This window comes from Ictidomys tridecemlineatus, chromosome 4 (genome assembly GCF_052094955.1).
Source record: "Ictidomys tridecemlineatus isolate mIctTri1 chromosome 4, mIctTri1.hap1, whole genome shotgun sequence".
NCBI classification, from domain to species: Eukaryota; Metazoa; Chordata; class Mammalia; order Rodentia; family Sciuridae; genus Ictidomys; species Ictidomys tridecemlineatus.
In genome coordinates, this window is record NC_135480.1 from 74,686,798 (window position 1) to 74,709,262 (window position 22,465).

Genomic DNA, 22,465 nt, shown 5'->3' on the forward strand with positions numbered 1-22,465 from the left:
TGTTTTTATTTTATGAATCATAATTTTGGTGTCACATTGCCTAGCTCTAGTGCTCTCAAGATTTTCTTCTATGTTTTTTATTATAAACATCTTATATTTTTATTTTTATTTTAAGTCCACAATGTATTTTAATTAATTTTTATAGAAGTATTAAAAAGTTAAGATTTTTTATTTAATTAAATCAATTAACCAGTAACTTGATTTTTGCCTATGGATGTCTAATTGCATTATCTGTTAAAACAGCAATCTTTCCTCCACTGAATTGGTTTTGCACCTTAATTGGAACATCTGTTTGGTATACTTGTATGGATCCATCTCTGAGTTCTTCTGTTTCATTCACTAATGTACCTATCTCTTCATCAGTAGCACACTCCCTCTGTGCTACACACAGATTATTGTATCTAAACAATAAGTCTTGAAATTTGGGTGTACTGATTCTTTCCACTTAATTCTTTGCTATAATAGTTTTATATATTTTAGCTTATCAACTGTCCAAAATAAATTCTAGAATTATTTTATATTTCTAAAATATATTTCTGGGATTCTGATCAGAATTACATTAATTTGGAAAGAACTGATATATTTCATATGTAGAGTATTTCTGTGTTCTATTCTCAGCCCCTGGCCAGAATGATAAGTGTGCAACTTAGACTCATCACAGTCTTTATCTAGGTTTTACTTGGCTGGTGCTAGCTAGAACATTCCTTTCTGGTGAGAAAATACAATCTTTGATTTCTTTTCTCAAAGTTTTGTGCTTTTCAGTCTATAAGTACTATGAATATTTTTTATGTTTACACATAAGTATTGTATATTTTGTGATTTTAAATAGTATTGCATTTTTCTTTTTTGTGCCTACATGGTCATTGATGGTATATAGAATTATATTTGATGTTTTAATATTTAACTTGTTTTTGAGAATCTTGCTGAACTCACTTATCAGTTCTGGATGGTTTTTGTTCTTTGATTTTCATTTTGCTCCTAAGATTCCTTGGGATTTTCTGTGTAAACAATCATGTCATTACATATATCTCTTCTTTTCATATTTGCATACATTTTATTTCCTTTTCTTGCCTTAGTGCACTAGTTAGAACTTCCAACAGCATGTTAAACTGAGTCAAGAGTCTTTTTACTTATCTCGAGGAAAATATTCAGGATTTAATCATGAAAAATGTAAGTTTTATTATAGATGTTCTTTATTAGGCAGCTACTTTTTTAGAGAGTTATTGTCATGAATTAATACTGAATTCTATAAAATTCCTTTTCTGCTTTTGTGGATATAATCAACTAACTGCTCTTCATTGTCTTGTTAATATGGTGAATTAAGTGAATTGATTTTAATATATTAAACTGACCTTAAATCTCTCAAAAAATTCTGCTTGGTTGGTCATAGTGTATAATTCTTTTTATGTATTACTGTATTCTATTTCCAAGTATTTGTTGAGTATTTTTGTGTATATGTTATCCTTTGATTTGTACTGTTTCTGGTTAGTTTTGATGTTATAGTACATTGGTTTTATAAAATATATTAGGAAGTATTTTTATTTTTTTTTATTTTTTCGAAGTTATTGTGTAGAATTGGTGTTAATTCTGTAAATATTTGTAAGAATTCTCTAGTGAAACCATGTGAGCCTTGGGACTTCAGAGAAGGTTTTAAAATTATGAATAAACCATTTCATCAATAGTTTAAAAGCTATTGAAATTAGTTGTGATCACTTATGTTTTCAAGGAATTCATTCAGTTCTGCTAATTTGTAAAATTCTGCTGTTGAGCCATCCACACAGTGCTTTTCATGTATTTTTGTTTTAAGACATAAAATTTCCACTTGGTCCTCACTGTATCTTCTATATGCTGAAGTTTTTTATGTCTTAGCTGAGGCTCTCTGTTTCTCTCATTTGTTTCAGCATGTTCATAATCTCTCATTGGAGAGTTGTCATCATGGATTCTTCACAGTCTTGTCAGATGGTTCTAACATCTCTGATGTTTGATGTGATCTGTCAAGTCTTTTTATTCAGTTTGAGATCTTCCTAGTTCTTCATATGGTGAGTTATTTTCAATTGGAAACTGGACAATTTCATTTTATATTATGAAATTAAACTTCCATTTTAGTTGATTTTCTCTGGTCTTAGTCAAGCAGAGAGAGGCATGAAAGGAACTGCTTTGTTGCCTAAGTGGAGGTAGAGGCCCAGTTCCCCACGTGGCCTTTTTGATACTTCAGGTGGGGACTTCTACTTACTGCTGGCTGGAATGGGAGTCACCACTCTTCATGTGACTTCTGATGGTGTGATGGGAGAGATGCTCCTCACCTCTCTTTGTCCAGATGCACTGGGATGGCCAGTTGCCTAACAAAAGTGTTAAAATCTTCTTGATACCTGTTTGTAGAAAGAGCATTTGGAATAAATTTTGCACAGAATGTTTCCACATGTGGTGAAATGAACAAATGTATTATTTAAAATGTATTATTAAAATTACCCTCCTATTTGATTTTCTTCCCCTTTGCAAAATAAGAACAGAATCTGTGCCCTTTCATATTCAAGGAGTAATGAGTAAATTCTCAGTAAGTGTTTATAGAATGAGTGACTAAATAAAGGAATGAATAGTCTTCCAATAAATCATAGCTATCAAGAAAAGACATGAGATTAACAGGAAAGATTTGAAGTGTTCTCTTTTCTAAAATCACTGGAGCTTATCAAAGCCAACTAAAGAATTTGATTAATTACAGGTTGGATAATGTCATATTCTCAATTTTTCCATAATCTTCTTCCCTTCTGTTTCACTGGGATAAAAAGCTCAAGGTCACACCCTGAAAGATATGCAAACCCCTCACCTGTCAGCAGAAAGAAGCTTTGCTCTCTGGATCACCTCTAAGAAGAATGATTTATTACTTTTGCCTCTTTTTTGCTCCTTGTCTGGGGCAGAGGGTGAGGCTGCTGACAGCCCTGTCTCCCTGCCTGTGGCCTATATCTTTCTCACCAACCAAATGACACTCAGCCTGAGTCTGTTAAGTTACTGACCCTTCAAGAGAAGTGTAAATGATCTCTTCATTTCTTATGGTATTGTTCACCATGAACTCTGTCTGATATTGGAGCTTAGAGAAATCACATAACTACATGCTTCTCAAACTTTAAGGAGACTCTCCCAGGGATCTTATCCAATTCAAGACTTTGTACAATAGGACTGAGTTGGTCTTGAAATTCTACAATTTTAAAATACCATAATTGATATTGCCTGTGTACCCACCAAATTATGAGTAGGCAAGTCATGGCGATAGTGAGCTTCCAAGTCCTTCATGGCAAACCTGAGATGATAACCTCTGCCCTAATAACTTCTGGGCTTGTAAGGAGAATTGAAACGTATAATGTATTTAAAAGGTTTTTAGGATTTGGGACTTACTGTGCAGACCTAAATTTATGCTTAGTTAGATTGCCCCTTTGATAAACTTACTTCAGCCACATTCAACACTGAGTCACTCTCAAGTGAAAATGTGTCCCTAGAAATTAAAGATCCACTGGCTCAACGTAAACTTTCTTACATAAGAAATTTATGGTGGCTGAATTTCTCAATTATTTTATCATTTATAATAGAATATTTAAACTGGGAAGAACATTACACAGTATCTACAAAAATAGATTTTAAACTTAGCTAAAAGGCAAAATTGACAACAGTTGAAAGTACAAGGACCCACCCAGGACCCACCCATAAATTCTGACTGAGAGGGATGTCCATAAATCTGTGTGTCAAATATGTCCTCCAGTTGATTCTGATACAGGCAATCACATTCTTACACTAAAAAAAAAAATTTATATAATTGAACTCTGTCATTTTGCAAGTGAAACTATTACAGTATGCTGAGTTGGTTGTATTAGACCTTGGGACTGGTCTAATAATGGGACTCTGAAAACCAGAATGAAAAATTCAAATTGATCCACAAAGCCAAAACCTAAGAATTCATAATAGGGGAGAATTATCTTTCCAAACAGAAACACAAGAACCATCAATATAGAACAGGACCAGCAACCCGTAGACACATCGCCCCGGTTGGGGGAGGGGCAAAGCCGCAACACGCCTGCAAGGTAGGCGGAAATGCAGCCACCAACAGAACAGGCCCAGCGGCCAGCAGAGGGGTAGAGCCACCCCCCGCGCCTGCAAGGTAGGCGGACCTGTGGCCCACCAGCAGAACAGGCCCAGCGGGCTGCCAGCGTGGTAGACACATCGCCCCAGTTGGGGGAGGGGCAGAGCCGCCACCCGCACCTGCAAGGTAGACAGACCTGCAACCAACCAACAGACAGAACAGGCCCAGCGCCCCATGCCTGCAAGGTAGGCGGAACTGCGACCCACTGGCAGGACAGGCCAAGCAGCCTGCGGAGGGGCAGAGCTGCTGCCCACGCCTATAAGGTAGGCAGACCTGCTACCGACCAGCAGAACAAGCCCAGTGGCCTGCCGGCATGGTAGGCACATTGCCCCAACTGGAGGAGGGGCAGAGCCACTGCCCACACCTGCGAGGGAGACTTTGCAACTATACAAGAGCAATATAAATATATAGGGGGAAAATTCAATAACACAACAGTTTCACCAAGCAGAAAGAAACGTGAACAGTATGAAAAGACAAGGAAAGAAAGGACCACAAGCTATGCAGGTCAACTCAACATTAGAAGAGGTAATATCTGCAGCAGATGGAATGTCAGATAAAGAATTCAGGATATACATGCTTCAGATGATCTGGAGTCTCAGGAAGACATTAGACAGCAAAATCAGACAATGAAAGATCACTTCGACAATGAATTACATAAACAAATCCAAGAAGCAAAAGATCAACTATACAGGGAGATAGAGGTTACAAAAAACAAACAGAAATCGTAGAAATGCAGGAAGCAATAAACCAACATAAAAACTCAATTCAGAATACTACCAGCAGAGTAGAACACTTAGAAGATAGAACATCAGACAATGAAGACAAAGTATTTCAACTTGAAAAGAACATAGACAGCTCAGCAGGACTGTTAAAAAACCATGAGCAGAATATCCGAGAAATATGGAATAACATAAAGAGACCAAACTTAAGAGTCATTGGGATACAGGAAGGTATAGAAGTCCAAACCAAAGGAATGAGCAATCTATTCAATGAATTAATACCAGAAAACTTCCCAGACTTGAAGAATGAGACAGAATCCCAAATCCTAGAAGCCTACAGGACGCCAAATGTGCAAAATCATAAGAGATCCACACCTAGACACATTATAATGAAGATGCCTAACATACAGAATAAGGAGAGAATTTTAAAAGCTACAAGAGAAAGGAAGCAGATTACATTTAGGGGTAAACCAATCAGGATAACAGCTGATCTTTCAACACAGACTCTGAAAGCTAGAAGATCCTGCAATAACATATTTCAAACACTGAAAGAAAATGGGTTCCAACCAAGAATTGTGTATCGAGCAAAATTAAGCTTCAGGATGGAAGATGAAATTAAAACCTTCCATGATAAACAAAAGTTAAAAGAATTTGCAGCTAGAAAACCATCTCTCCAAAAAATCCTCAGCAAAACATTAGAGGAAGAGGAAACAGAAAATAACAATGAAAACCAGTGGGAGGTAGTACAATAAAGGGGGGAAAATAATCAAAGAGGAAAACAAACCATGTTTAGTAACATAAATAAACAAATATGGCTGGAAGAACAACCCATATCTCAATAATAACCCTAAATGTTAATGGCTTAAACTCACCAATTAAGAGACACAGGCTAGTAGAATGGATCACAAAACAAGACCCAACAATATGCTGCCTACAGGAGATACATTTGATAGGAAAAGACATACATAGACTGAAGGTGAAAGGTTGGGAAAAATCATATCACTCATATGGACTTCAGAAACAAGCAGGAGTGTCCATACTCATATCAAATAAAATAGATTTCAAGCCAAAGTTAATCAAAAAGGATAAAGAGGGACACTACATACTGCTCAAGGGAACCATACACCAACAAGACATAACAATCATAAATATATATGCCCCAAACAATGGTGCAGCTATGTTCATCAAACAAACTCTTCTCAAGTTCAAGTGTCTAATAGATCACCGTACAATAATCATGGGAGACTTCAACACACCTCTCTCACCACTGGACAGATCTTCCAAACAAAAGTTGAATAAGGAAACTATAGAACTCAATAACACAATTAATAACCTAGACTTAATACCATGCATCAGATAAGATGCATGGTATTATCTGATCATAATGGAATGAAACTGAAAATCAATGATAAAAGAAGGAAGGAAATATCATGCATCACTTGGAGAATGAACAATAGGTTACTGAATGATCAATGGGTTATAGAAGACATCAAGGAGGAAATTAAAAAATTCTTAGAGATAAATGAAAACACAGACACAACATATCGGAATCTATGGGACACATTGAAAGTAGTTCTAAGAGGAAAATTCATTGCTTGGAGTTCATTCCTTAAAAAAAGAAAAAAAAACAACAAATAAATGATCTCATACTTCATCTCAAAATCCTAGAAAAAGAAGAGCAAAACAACAGCAAAAGAAGTAGAAGGCAAGAAATAATTAAAATCAGAGCTGAAATTAATGAAATCGAAACAAAAGAAACAATTGAAAAAATTGATAAAACTAAAAGTTGGTTCTTTGAAAAAATAAATAAAATCAACAGACCTTTAGCCATGCTAACGAAGAGAAGAGAGAGAACTCAAACTACTAGCATACGGGATGAAAAAGGCAATATCACAACAGACACTTCAGAAATACAGAAGATAATCAGAAATTATTTTGAAGCCTTATACTCCAATAAAATAGAAGATAGTGAAGGCATCGATATATTTCTTAAGTCATATGATCTGCCCAGATTGAGTCAGGAGGATATAGACAACCTAAACAAACCTAAATATCAATTGAGGAAATAGAAGACACCATCAAAAGACTACCAACTAAGAAAAGCCCAGGACCGGATGGGTATACAGCAGAGTTTTACAAAACCTTTAAAGAGGAACTAATACCAATACTTTTCAAGATATTTCAGGAAATAGAAAAAGAGGAATATCTTCCAAATTCATTCTACGAGGCCAACATCACCCTGATTCCGAAACCAGACAAAGACACTTCAAAGAAAGAAAACTACAGACCAATATCTCTAATGAACCTAGATGCAAAAATCCTCAATAAAATTTTAGCGAATCGGATACAAAAACATATCAAAAAAATTGTGCACCATGATCAAGTAGGATTCATCACTGGGATGCAAGGCTGGTTCAATATACGGAAATCAAAAAATGTTATTCACCACATCAATAGACTTAAAAATAAGAACCATATGATCATCTTGATAGATGCAGAAAAAGCATTCGACAAAGTACAGCATCCCTTTATGTTCAAAACTCTAGAAAAACTAGGAATAACAGGAACATACCTCAATATTGTAAAAGCAATCTATGCTAAGCCTCAGGCTAACATCATTTGGAATGGAGAAAAATTGAAGGCATTCCCTCTAAAATCTGGAACAAGACAGGGATGCCCTCTCTCACCACTTCTGTTCAACATAGTTCTCGAAACACTGGCCAGAGCAATTAGACAGATAAAAGAAATTAAAGGCATAAAAATAGAAAAAGAAGAACTTAAATTATCACTATTTGTGGATGATATGATTCTATACCTAGCAGAACCAAAAGAGTCTACAAAGAAACTATTAGAGCTAATAAATGAATTCAGCAAAGTGGCATGATATAAAATCAACATGCATAAATCAAAGGCATTTTTGTATATCAGCAACAAATCCTCTGAAATGGAAATGAAGACAACCACTCCATTCACAATATCCTCAAAAATTAAATAAAATAAAATACTTGGGAATCAACCTAAAAAAAGAGGTGAAAGACTTATACAATGAAAACTACAGAACCCTAAAGAGAAAAATAGAAGAAGATCTTAGAAGATGGAAAAATATACCCTGTTCATGGATAGGCAGAACTAACATCATCAAAATGGTGATATTACCAAAAGTTCTCTATAGGTTTAATGCAATGCCAATCAAAATCCCAAAGGCATTTTTTTGTAGAAATAGATAAAGCAATCATGAAATTCATATGGAGAAATAAAAGACCCAGAATAGCAAAAACAACTCTAAGCAGGAAGTGTGAATCAGACGGTATAGCGATACCAGACCTCAAACTATATTACAGAGCAATAGTAACAAAAACAGCATGGTACTGGTACCAAAACAGGCAGGTGGACCAATGGTACAGAATAGAGGACACAGAAACCAATCCATAAAACTACAACTGTCTTATATTTGATAAAGGGGCTAAAAGCATGAAATGGAGAAAGGATAGCATCTTCAACAAATGGTGCTGGGAAAATTGGAAATCCATATGCAACAAAATGACACTGAATCCCTTTCTCTCACCATGCACAAAAGTTAACTCAAAATACATCAAGGAGCTTGATATCAAATCAGAGACACGGTGTCTGATAGAAGAAAAAGTTGGCTACGATCTACATACTGTGGGGTTGGGCTCCAAATTCCTCAATAGGACACCCATAGCAGAAGAGTTAATAACTAGAATCAACAAATGGGACTTACTCAAACTAAAAAGTTTTTTCTCAGCAAAAGAAACAACAAGAGAAGTAAATAGGGAGCCTACATCCTGGGAACAAATCTTTACTCTTCACACTTCAGATAGAGTTCTAATATCCAGAGTATACAAAGAACTCAAAAAATTAAACAATAAGAAAATGAATAACCCAATCAACAAATGAGCCAAGGACCTGAACAGACACTTCTCAGAGGAGGACATACAATCAATCAATAAGTACATGAAAAAATGCTCACCATCTCTAGCAATCAGAGAAATGCAAATCAAAACCACCCTAAGATACCATTTCACTCCTGTAAGATTGGCAGCCATTATGAAGTCAAACAACAAGTGCTGGCGAGGATGTGGGGAAAAGAGAACACTTGTACATTGCTGGTGGGACTGCAAATTGGTGCAGCCAATTTGGAAAGCAGTATGGAGATTTCTTGGAAAGCTGAGTGTGGAACCACCATTTAACCCAGCTATTCCCCTTCTTGGTCTATTCCCTAAAGACCTAAAAAGAGCTTGCTATAGGGACACTGCTACATCGATGTTCATAGCAGCACAATTCACAATAGCAAGACTGTGGAACCAACCTACATTCCCTTCAATAGATGAATGGATAAAAAAAAATGTGGCATTTATACACAATGGAGTACTATTCTGCATTGAAAAATGACAAGATCATAGAATTTGCAGGGAAATGAATGGCATTAGAACAGAATATGCTAAGTGAAGCTAGCCAATCCCTAAAAAACAAATGCCAAATGTTTTCTTTCATATAAGGAGAGTAACTAAGAACAGAGTTGGGAGGAAAAGCATGAGAAGAAGATTAACTTTAAACAGGGGTGAGAGGTGGGAGGGAAAAGGAAAGAGAAGGGAAATTGCATGAAAATTGAAGGAGACCCTCAGGGTTATACAAAATTACATACAAGAGGAAGTGAGGGGAAAGGGGAAAAAAACAAGGGGGAGAAATAAATTACAGTAGATGGGGTAGAAAGAGAAGATGGGAGGGGAGGGGATGGGGGATAGTAGAGGATAGGAAAGGCAGCAGAATACAACAGACACTAGTATAGCAATATGTAAAACAGTGGATGTGTAACTGATGTGATGCTTCAATCTGTATACAGGGTAAAAATGGGAGTTCATAACCCACTTGAATCAAAGTGTAAAATATGATATGTCAAGAACTATGTAATGTTTTGAACCACCAACAATAAAAATTAAAGGAAAAAAGTATAGATTGGAAGGGAGATAGCAGTTTGGTTTGCAGTTGAATCTGACTCCAATTGTAGCTTTCCTGTTTGGGGGGAAAAGTTTTTTTAAAAAAAGAACCATCAATATATGTCATAATTGAACACTTTTCCTATTTATGGATGTCTCTGGCTTTAACCATGGAAACTGAATGACTGGATAATATCTTTCCTTGGGCTTGTTGCTTTAGGGGTGAGTTATACAGGTCCTGTTACTCTTAGTTGGCCAAATCTATTTGAGCATCGTATTGTCCACTAGGCTTCAAGATTTCTACGTACCCTTTTGGTTTTGTTTTGGTGTTTTGGGGTGTTTGTTTGAGGGCCAGGGTGGGGATAAGAAGTCGTTGAGCACAAGAGAAGTATGAGAAAGAGATTTGATAAATCATTTGCTTCTTCCAAGCCATTTTTTCATATAGTTGTATTTTTTAAACCTCTTTGTTTTCAATCTATGTTCTACTTTAATTACCCTCTTCTTATGGAGTAATGGATGCCTCTGATCTAGCCAGCCAAATAGAGGAGAGTCTCAAGGTATCTGTAAACAAACACCTGGGCAAACTTTCAGAATTTTTTTCTTCCTACAGGTGTAGAAGACTAACAGTTCAGCAAAACTTGACATATATTATGAGGTGTTATATCCCTATATAATAAGTGGTTAAATTTTTTCACATTGAAATAAAAATGTATTCATTACATTTCATTGATTGAAAAAATAAAGATACAAAATTATAGTGTATAATACAATTTTATACCTTAGGCAGGCAAATCGAATCACTTCTCTATCAGTTGGTTTCTTTTTCTGAGATAGATTTGTCCACTCACTTGACTTGGATCTATGGCATCTACTAATGACTGTACCTAGCAGACATTGATTTCAAGATGAGACTCTTTGGGTCTGTCACTCCATGTGGCAAGGTACAGATAAGTACTGGTCCCTAATGGAATCATCACCAACCCTGAGAAAAAGGAAATAAACACAAGCAATTGTTCACAATACAAAAATCATTGCAATTTTGACTATTTTCTACTGAGATTATACCCTTTTATTTTTATTCTTTGTCAAAAAGTTTTTCCCTTTGTAAAATGACAGTGACAGCAGATTTATTTATTTATTTATTTATTTATTTAAAAATATTCTTTCATTGAAAATCAAATAGATAACCCTCTCTTAGTCTGCCACTAAAATGATATTATTGGTCTATGAAATACAGATATCTGGGAACCCATCTGGCCTATTCATGAGGAGAGAGGAAGGGAGAAAAAGACGGGAGAGGAAAAGGCTGGAGATGTGGCTTCAGCTCAACAGGGCTACACAGATGTGCTAAGAGGATATGGGGAGGGGCAAGACCTCCTCAGTGCTGTGGCAGCACCTATGTATTTATTACTTTTGGTTTTCTTTTGCAAAAACTTCCAAGGAAGGTAGTTTTATCTCTGTTTTATAGTCAAGGAAATTAACATTCCAAAGTTAAAATGAACTAAGATGACATAGCTGATAGTGAGAAAGCTATAACTTCTACCTAAGAACAAAGTTTTTGCTTTTCTCCACTGAAGACTGTGACACTTTTAAGTGTAGTCCATTAATTTCCAGCAGCCTGGTCAAATGGCATGCCACAGTGTCTGGGTATGGCTACTCTATGTGACAAGAACACTATGATATAATCCCTGTGTGATGCTTTTTACTTATTAATATTTGAATCACTTAGGACTGAGGACATTGGATAGCTCTACAACATCCCTTCAACTATAATTTACCTTGCTTTTTTGACAACAGTGTGGATGGTTATTTTTAATCTCAAGGAAGGGTCACTCCTTAATTGACTCTGCTTTTACTGTCTAGAGTCAATTAAAGGAAATATTTCTGGGAAACAATCATCAATTAGAATATATAGGAATATGGACTACTTCTAGGTAATAAATATCACAAATAAATTCCATTCTAATTGTTTCTAATTACAGTTTAGAGATCTCTGGAGGATGAGATCCCTGAGCATTGAGAATCCTTAATTCTAGGTTTGGAGATATGTGTCTTTGACATAAATTTTGATTTAATGAAATGGATGCAACTTTCTTGTAATGTTAAAAAGAGAATTGTGCCATCATGAAAAAAGACTTATTTTGTTTATTGATGTAAATGGAAAAGGATAGGTCTCTTTAAGAGTTTCAGAGTAGCTCTGAGAGTGCTAAGTCAGAACCAGATATTCACTTAATCACTTATTCAATTATTTGCTCAAAAATCATGTAGTGAATTCAATTGTAATATTATGTTTTTATCTTATTTGTGAGTCCAGATAAAGGATAATTGATCCACTTTGGAGTTGAGGTCAGAGGAGGTTGCCTGGGTCAGATAGTACCTAATATGAATGAATACTAAGGAATAAGGAGTCATTTAAAACAGGAAAAGGCTTTCCCAGCAAAGAGAATACAGTGCACAAGTAGGGAGATGAGGGACAGCCTGCTGTGACAACTCCAACCAATAGGATATGACATAAACCATTGCTGGACTACATTTGCCTGGTCTCCAGGACAAGATGGTAATGTGATCTCTCTTCTTTTAAAACTGGCTTCTCATTTATTTGTTGGTAGGGTGAAAATGTTTTTAATTAGTAAGCAGTGATTCATCTCTCTCTCTCTCTCTCTCCCCCACCCTTTTCTTTACTGTACTGGGGATTAAACCCAGGACTCACATATGCTAGGCAAGTGCTCTACTGCAAGCTGCATCCCCTGGCTCTTTTCATCTTTAAAAAATTTGAGACAGGTTCTTGCTAAGTCCCCTAGGGCTGGCTTCGAAATTGCAACCCTTTTTGTCTCAGCCATTGGAATAGCTAGGATGATAGGCATGTTCCACCACACCAGACTCATCTCTCTTTGTGTTGAAAATGAGACAGTTGTTTATATATAAAAAATATAACAAAATTTTAATTCATTTGGACTCCAATGTAAGAAAAAGTTTATCATCATTCCAGGGTATTATTTAATTTGGTAAGAGTAATACTAATTATCATTTCTTCAGTAACTGAAGTACACAAGGAATGACAAAAACTCTACCTAGATGAACTGACACCATATTTTCTCATTTATTCTGCCAAATGCCAATGTCTCGGCTTGGCACAAGATCACGAGCCACCACACAGGTTTGTAGGTTCAAACAGCAATTCTTTATCCCGGATCTCACACCAGCCTCCACACACACTCAGGGGAAATCCCCCATCTCCCGCACAATTCACGTCCTAAATACTTTCTCTCCTTGAGAACTCAGCGGGAACTCAGGCAGCAGGCACGCCCTACTCCCAGCAGCAATAATCTTCAACCTCCAACTTCCCTAAAACTCCTATTGTCTTAAACCGGGAACGCCCTAAACCGGGATACTTCCTCAAACCTGCAGGATACACCCTAATCCTGGATCCACCCTGGTCATTGAGCAGGGTCACCTTTCTCAAACACACATGCAAGGTCACAGCAAATTTCCAAGGCAAGTCCATTTAACATGGGGTACGGTACGCTGGCAAGGATTTTGATGCGTCATTCCTACTTGGCAATGGCCCTCAGCATATTCTAGTTATGTTTAGTGATCCTTTATGTGCATTGTCAATATGCCTAGGTGTCCTGGATATAGAGTAGACATTCCCCCCAGGGAGATCATTTTAATTCCCTTAATCAGAGCTGTTTTAGATAATTCTTTACTTATTCAGGTATTTGAAATGCTAAGAAAAGACAATTGACTTTGGATTCTATTCTGCAGGACCTTTAGAATATTCTCACCTTTCTGAGCCTAGTGTTTATGTCTTTAAAACAGGGAAGATGATGCCTTCTTTATGTTCTTTGAAGTTAGCTGAGAGTGATTCTAAAAAAAAAAATCTAAAAGCATAAAATATATACTTTAGTTTCCTTCCTTCTGTATACACTTAACAAAATATCTAGTTTTTTAATTTCCTTTTTTAATTTTTTAGTTGTTGGTGGACCTATATTTTATTTATTTGTAATGTGGTGCTCAGAATAGGACCCAGTGCCTCACACATGTAGGCAAGTGCTCTTTCACTGAGTTACAACCCTAACCCCTTAATTTCCTTTTTGTAAGGCAAAGTAATAAAGCTCAATTAAATTTACCAAATATGGTTTTGAATGATTTTTTGTCTGCTCTAAAAAGCTAAATATGTGTGCAAAAGAAGATATGAGGCACTAAGACATGAGGTGGATCCCAGAGAATGGGTTCCAAGATTGCTCACACTGTAACACTGTCTTTGAAATTTGTTTGCAGTCTGTCTAGGGATCTATAGTGAAGTCTCATTGCTATTTTGGTAATTGACATTGGCACTCTTTGAAAAGTCATCAAGGTATCTTGTAAGCTGTATATTTCCTCCTTATTCCCACTGAAGAGACCTTTTAAGGAGGTTGGAGGGTAGAGCAGAGTGAAAGCAGGTGAGAGAGTAACAGCCTGTTTGTAATTGAGGTTTTAATTTCCTGTTCCCAACATGGTTATTCATCTCTTACTCCTTTACCTATTTAACCTTTCCTGTAGCGCACAGTAGGCCTCTTTAGTAGCTCTAAAACTCTTGAACTGTTCCTCCTGGGAATTTACATGATACTCACTCAAGAGTGGGCTTCAGTGACCTGAAATTCAGTCAACTGAAAACTCTAAAGGATCCCACTGAAGCTAAATGTAGCATTATTTTCAAATGAAAAATACCTTCGTGTCATTTTGAGGAAGCAAACAGAACTTTGTTTCTGATATTCTGCTGGTTTCTCTGATATTCTGGAGTCTCCACATTCTTCCCATATCTTTATCTCCACTCATCTTGCTATTGCTCTGCCTTCTTCAGAGCACTGTATTTCTTTGCCCTTCCTGGACAGGAAAATGGAGACAGAGGGTGTTTGTCCAAAAGGAATATAGATAAGTGATACATATGGGCTGAACTCACAATTCGAAATCACAGGTGTGTGCCACCTTCACTGTGTCCTGAGGATTGTAAAGGCCAATGTTGCCAATGATTGGAGAGTTCAGGAAACTTTTTGTTGCAGAGACTGCATTTGAGCTGGATCTGCAGGAAGCTTTCTCTTTTAATAATTCTTGTTTTATAATAACATATACTCTTTGGTAAATATTTGGGAAGAATACAGAAAAGGAAATTAAAACTTTCATAAGCTTATTGGCCTGAGATAACCATTGTACTTTTTTGTGTGCATATATATATATTTTTTTCCATGAATTAAATCTTTTTTAAATATGATTTTAATATCTATAAAAGTGATTATTATGTGAGTGTGTCATTTGTAATATAAAGAGATCCATGGTAAAAATTTATTCACCCAATGAACAGTTATGGGGTGACCATTATATGTCAGACATTGCTTCAGGTCCTGGAGACACAACAGTGAACGGCGGGTGAGAGCTGCTGTCTTGGTGAGGTTTATGTTCTCCAAGGAGGAAAATGGTAAGGGGGAGTGTGCATGTGCCTGTATATCAAGTAGTGACAAAAGTATTAAGAATAGAGGTTAAGAAATTGGATGCTTTCAAATATTGTTCATGTTTCTATAATTCAAAACTGTTGCATTGTTCATCTTTATGGATGCAAATTGAGGTACATCTATTATTTATTACCATAAAGTAGATATCTGGATATCTTTTCCTATTATAGTAATAGGAATACCTATATTGTTCCCCACATCATGCTAAGCAACACTGTTACTTTTTAGGCCTAAATCATTAGAATCTCTTTATTTTTAGTATTTTATTTCTTCTATTATTTCAGGGGTTGAAATTTTTTATTAGCTCTTTGTATTTTTTAATTTCTGAGTTTCCAATTCATACTGTCTTATAAATCTGCAGAATTTTGACATGTGAATGTGAAGAAAACATTCTAGTTAGAGGAATGAACACAGGAGCTGAGGAATGCTGACACAATGGATATATGGATGCAAATATCCAAGATTACAGGAACATTTTGTGATGTGCAATGTAGTGTCTTGTGTCCAGTAGTGGATAAATAGCATTAATGATTGCTAAATATTCTGAATCAACTCCCTTTGACTGCTCTTCTCATGACAGGATATATGCCCACTTTGTTGAACTTGGGAGTAAGCATGTGAATTCTGCTAATAACATGAGAACAGAAACAAAGGCTAGAGATTTAAGACTCATCACAGGATTCTTGTCTTCTCTTTGTCTCTGCTATGAGTCTGGAAATGTTCCAGATAAAGACTACCCTTCTAACCTGACTCTAAATAAAGGTGACCTACTAATCCGTAGTTTGTGTGTTATGCACTCACAAAAAGATAGAAAAAGATTTCATAGACATTCAAGTCTAAAACATAGGTGTTGGATGAAAGACTGCATGGAGCACACTTCAGAAGCAACAGCCTCATTGAGATATTTCTGTGCCTATAACTGAAACCCTTCCTCTATTTTCTGTGAACATTCACAAAGCCATCATTAGCTTTCAGGAAGTGACCACTTGCAATAAGAAGGAGTGGCTGTACAATAAGCCTGGGCCACTTAAGGAATAGAGCAGATTTGAGAGACAGCTTCACCCACTGGAGCAGGAGGAAATTAATTTGGACAATTGCAGGCAGAAAGAAAACTTCTATTTAACTCTATGCAGCATCTACTATATAATATGTTTTTGACTGAAGCCTTATATAATATATTTTTGACTGAAGCCTTATAGTATCATCTGAGTAGAAAGCATTATCTCTGTTTACAGAAGAGAAAATCAAAGTGTATTATTATTTCTGCATCCCAAACCTACAAAAGAATTATTAGAAGTAAGCAGAGGAGAACATTTCAGAAAATTGGTAATATTTAATCATGTATTCTAAGTAGTAGGTTGGTATGAATATGGTAAAAGGCTATTTGTTGGAGCTGAGTACAAAGGCAGGAGAAAGAAAAAACAAACCAGAGAGGGAACTGCAGACCAGACTTGGACACAATTATCTTACCAGCCCCTAGTGCCACTCGTAGGCTCCTCAGAAAGTCCATTCAAACCACATTAATGCACTCTTACACACTTTAAATTATTTTTTCCCTTCTCTTCATCTTATTTTTCAATCTAGAAAAATTAAAATTACATTGAAAATATGTTTATTCTTTAGTTCCAAACTAGGGCACTTGTCAAAATTTCAGATATTTCTGTGAAAACAAATCGGTAGATAACATAATGTATCCTGTAGATTCAAAATTTTATCAAACAAAGTTATTGTCTAAGTATAAATGGAGTAATAAAATGAACACAGTAGTTATCTTATATCTATTATCTATCAATCTAGCTATAATCTATCAATCACTCATCAAACTAGGAGATTTGTGAGGCTCCAGATAATCCCTGTGAATATTTTCTATTGAATATTTGTTGTAGACACTAGTGTTTTCACACTGTGGGGTCTTGATCTGTGATTCATTATTGAGTGAGGAAAAAACACACATCCACACAGAAGTAGAACATAATAGAAAACATGAAAATATAATCCTTGTTTAAAAAAAAAAGAAATACCATTTCATAAAATTCTTGCTTCAGATTTATCTAATAATGTAGTGAGTTCTGGATGAAGACTGTCTAAAAGCCCTTATTCTGTGATTAATATATTATAGAATCATTTCTCTGAAATAGAGAAATAACTAAAATGATTTCATGCATGTATATGCCTTGTGAATATAGGTGCATGCTATTTAAATTTTTTCAGCATGTTTCTGCATAAGTAAAATGTGAACAATGCAAAGTTATCACAAAGAGACAAAAAATAAAATGTAAACATATTTGAAAAGTGCCTAGGACTGCATCTGGCAAACAGATAAATGGTAGCTGCTATTATTATTATCAAATTACTCAGAGCATAAGCTTATATTTAAAAAATTATGGAAGAGAAGAAAAATGTTCTTCAGGTACCCTATAATAAAAAAAATTGTAGCATAGAAGAAAAATGGTCTTCAGATACTCAAATAGAGACCTGTTGTATGCAGGCGTAAGTCTTCTTAGTCCCCTTCTACACCAGCCTCTGCTGCAGGAACCAGTTAACAAATATTAGGACCAGTCACACCAAGGCTTCTCATTCTGGCCCTGTGGTATCTTAGATATCATCACATGAGAATTTGTATAAACAAAAAGGCAGGAGAATTATGGCCTATAGGTCCAACCTTGACCAGTGGATCTGAGAATTCACACCTGGAGCTAAGAACATGATACCCCCAAATATAGCACCTTGGCAACTGGGAAAACTACAGGGTCAGGATCACTGTGACTTTCCCCCACCAGTCTGTGTGAAACATGATCATCAAGAAATTCTCTAACCTACCTTGCCTAAAAGTAGATGTGTCATCTTTAAAGGAAGGAAGGACAATAGCACATTTCCCTGAAATGCCTCTTTCACTTCACAAGGACCTAGCTAAGCCCAGGGAATTGAGAGCCAGGCTGAGCCAGAATGCCTAGATAGTTATTAGCTAGAAGGACAGTGACTTGTCATATATGCTGGAAACAACAGCAAATCAGTGTTTTCTGTAGACAAGTTGCTTTCTTGCCATGTGCCAGGTTAGCTGTTCCTAGGATGCTTGTAATATAATATAAGGAACAAAGCAAAATAAGCAAATCAATGACATCATGGTGCCTGTAGCCTAACTTACAAACTCCTCTTCTTCAGCAACTGTTATGGGCTAGAGCACCATGTGGAGGGAAGTGCTCAACCAAGTGGCTGACCCTGGACAAAGCATAATGAGAGATAGGAGCTAATATTTTCTGGTGAAGCACCAGAGGTACCATGTGTAATGGAGGATAACCTGTCCAGTTGGTTACCACTGGGCTTTTGGTGAAACACTGGACACACTGCATGAAACAGATGTGCACCTGTCCAACCTGTCTCCACTAGATGACAGGTGAAGCACATGTCCAGATGGTCACCATTAGGTCTTCCCTGTAAACAATTTTAAATAAATCCCGTGTCTCACATGTCATTTCTGGGTGTTTTCTTTGGTCTCTTGGCCACCAATCCAGGCCCTTACCCAAATGAGCTGTGGTAGCTAGTATGTCCATCAATCTAAAGTGGTACTACCCCCTACACAGAGACCATAAATAATGTGTGCAAATAGGCCTTGCCAAGTGCCCCCTACTTGGTACCAGTAAGTCATACCTCTACTTCTGAAATATCACATTTCTATGTCACTGTCCATTCTTCATCAAACGAAAGCACAAAAGCAGAGTTTTCCTGGGGTCATTGGATCTTCAGTTCTGAAGAATCCCATATCATATAACTTTGTTAAATACATTTTTTTGCATTTCCCCCCTTGCTAATCTGTCTTTTGTTTAAAGGCAGCAGACACTACCTGTGTGATGGGTAAAGAAATGTTATTGTTTTATTATCTCTACAAATTGATTCTCTTTCTGTTCCCTTTGGTAGACAGTTCCAAGATTCATGTCAGGAGTTTCCACAGAAGTTTCCCCAGAATCAAGCTTCGTTTGGCTAATAGCAGAGGTAACTTAATAACACATGTTTGTACTGTCTTTCCCTCCTTATGCATTTCTCTGCCTTTGACCCTTGTAGGGACAAAAAGGTAATAAGTCTTCTTCATCCATCACAAGCATCATGGCAGCCATACCTATGACAAAAGTCAGAATAACAAGACAAAAGTATAAAATGGATTTATTTAACAAAGCTGTACACAACATAAGACCTTTCAAAAATGAAGAGTTAAAGTACCAGGAAAAAAAATTTATGATTTTTATGCTAAATCTGAAGAAAAAAGTAGATAGCTATGGAGAAGCAGATTTGGACAAAAGGGTAATACAAATTGGTCATAAACTAGGGGTGGGAAAAGCAAGGCCCATTTGTCCAGCTACCTTTTGGCTTCTCTATGTCATGGTCCTTCCCCACATATTTGGAGCAGAAACTCTCTAGAATGATGGTCTTATTACCTGCTTTCAAGAGAGGTAAGACAGAGAGTGGCCTTTATGGTTTTATGACATGCTTTGATAGAGAAGATTCTAGTTTATATGACATAATTGGGGTAGAAGAGTTGTTGACAAGCCTTAGAAGAGGAAGGGAAATAGGAGAGAGGAGGTCAGACAAAGTCAGGAGACCTTGATTCTGAGCCCTTCCAATGTATTTCATTTCAGAGTCCTCAGTATATCACAGTGCCATGGTTTAGGGCATCATGTTCTGAGCCTCAATGCCTTTACTTCTCTCCCTGGAATCACTCTCCAAATTAAAAAAAAAAAAAAAAAAAAAAGCCTTTGACTCAGACTTTGATTTTGTGGAGATCCATACTAAAAGAACCTTAAATCTTCTTTCATACCCACTATGCTCTTGCCACTAGGCTTGTTCTATAGAAAATGAGTCCATGGAGCCAGGCTTGTGGCAATGTTATGGTATACCCAGAATACTGCAGTCTCATTAGCAGCCTCTAATGCATTTCATGAAGGAAGGAAGTAAAAAACAGAGAAAGTTGAGATGTTATTGACCTTATTAGCTTACAAAATTCAGAAAACATTGGTTATTTTTTTGAGAGATGAAAAATTGGTGTCAAAAAGGATTTTTGATGTCAAGACAGATGGGACTATCTCTGATAAAGGGCATTATTCTTGGAACAGGGCATATGTTTGCTTTGGTTGTAAATTCAAGGCTGCATTTCTGCTATGCCAGAATAAATGGCACATGCAAATCCTGTTTAATACTCCTTTTATAGGAAGGCTGCTTATTTGCCTTTTCTGTTTATTTCTGTAAATTGATTAGAGAGGAATTTGTTTGTTTATACCCCAAATTATACAATAGAGAATTATAATTATATTTCACCACAGGCTTACAATTTCTGCCCTAGAGAATACAATAAAACAATGGAGACACCTCCTCCTTCTTTGGAACTGAGAGCTGTGCTTTAGCTTTTGGCAGGATTTTGTTATGCACACTCCACCAATCATCAAATGGGCCCTAGAATTAAGATTCCTACCTTTGGGCTGAGGTCCAAAAACTGCACAGTAATTACAGCGTGTTGCTTAGGATCGTGTTTGATAAAGACTTAATGACATGTGAAACATTCTAATTTTGGATATCCTCTATCTTATTGTGATTAAAAGAATTAAAATCCATTCTGATCTGGAATGGCAGGTAGTTTAAATTAGGCAGGGTTTCATCATTACTAAAAACAACACAGGGAGGTAAAGCATTTATAATTTTTATTTTAGAAAATGGGAAAATTAAATCTCAAAGAAGAATTAATATTCTTAAGGTCACATACTAAGAAGAAATGAACCAGAACTTGCATTGATACCCATTGTATCTGACTCTTCAGCACCATGCAATCCTATCCAGCTTTAGGAGATGATAATGTGCTGGGCACTCCACCCTGTTTTTCCATATCTACTTCTTATAGAATGCTTGGCACCTAACTCAGACACGTTTCCCAGTTTCCCAGTGGGTGTAGTCAAATATCCAGATTCTCATCAAGGAACATAAACAGACGTGTTTTTTGTAAAATCACCCCCCCTTAAAGAAAATTACTAAATTACTGGTCTTCTCTCTTTCTCTTCCTTTTTCCTCCAGACAAGAAACTGACTCAACCTCAATGGGCCCGAGTCATCTATTTGAACAAAACAATGTTCTAGGAGAGGGCAGAGTATCAAACCAGAAAAATTCAGAGTTCTTAGGTGAACTTGTGTAACAGAGCTGTCAACCCACTCCTAACTACTCTTCAAACTTTGGACTTTTACAGAGAGAATAAATACATTTTGTTTAAAGCTCTATGATTTTTTTTAAATTTTTTTTATTGATATACTTTCACCTATAAGCTACAAAACTGAAATTCCAAATAACTTCATGTACATTACAAAGGAAAGGGGTCAAAGAGAGATAATTTGCCAAAGTTTACATAACAAGTAAGTGGCAGAGCTAGAATTTGAACCTCAATCTAGCGTGTTCATTTTCAGGGCTTTTCTGCTGAACTCTGTAATTGAATTAGGAAAGTACTTTTAGGAATTTAGGAAGCACTAGAACACCCTGGAAAGTGTATTATGATGCAGATACCTGGGACCCTCTTTCAGAGATTTGAATTAAGTCCTTGCCAAACATAAGGATTTGCAATTATAACAAACCCCCTCCCATATGTTGCTGAGATTACCTGTCCATGGGCTACATTTTGAGTAGCAGTGACAGCTGACTCCTTATACAGAGATAGGAGACAATAGTTAGGGAAGCAGATACTTACATCCAAGAGACAAAATCCCTGGGAATGACTGAAAGTAGAAAGAGAAATTGATAATAATTATGGTTATAACAGTGATGATAAAAGCCAGTATTTCTATAGTCAGGCACTGTTTTAAGTGTTACATTATTTATTAGATTTGATTTTCAGAAATACTTCATGAGGTAATTTTTAAAATGCTTCTCATATATGAGGAAACTGAGGCTTAAAGAAACTGATTCCTGTGGTTACACAGTCCTTATATGTTAGAATTTGGAACATAAACTTACATTTGTTCCATTTCCAAACTCTGGTTCCATTTAATCACTGTATTTTATACTATTTCCATATTTACTATAGTGTCTAACTTCGGAACAATAGTTGTTTGATACTTAGTACAAAGCAAATACTTCAGGGGAAAAAAAAGTGTCTGAAAGATCATCACTAATACCTTTCTCTACATAGGCTAAAATCTAACC

General features: G+C 36.3%; 1 long non-coding RNA gene across 1 annotated transcript; it reads left to right on the plus strand.

The window, feature by feature from the left end:
* Window positions 1-1,911: 1,911 nt before the first annotated feature.
* Window positions 1,912-21,510, plus strand: LOC144376847 (uncharacterized). The gene is made up of 3 exons (XR_013437218.1): window positions 1,912-2,039; window positions 19,211-19,285; window positions 21,350-21,510. It is a non-coding gene; the product is annotated as an uncharacterized LOC144376847 (long non-coding RNA).
* The last annotated feature ends 955 nt before the right edge of the window (window positions 21,511-22,465 follow it).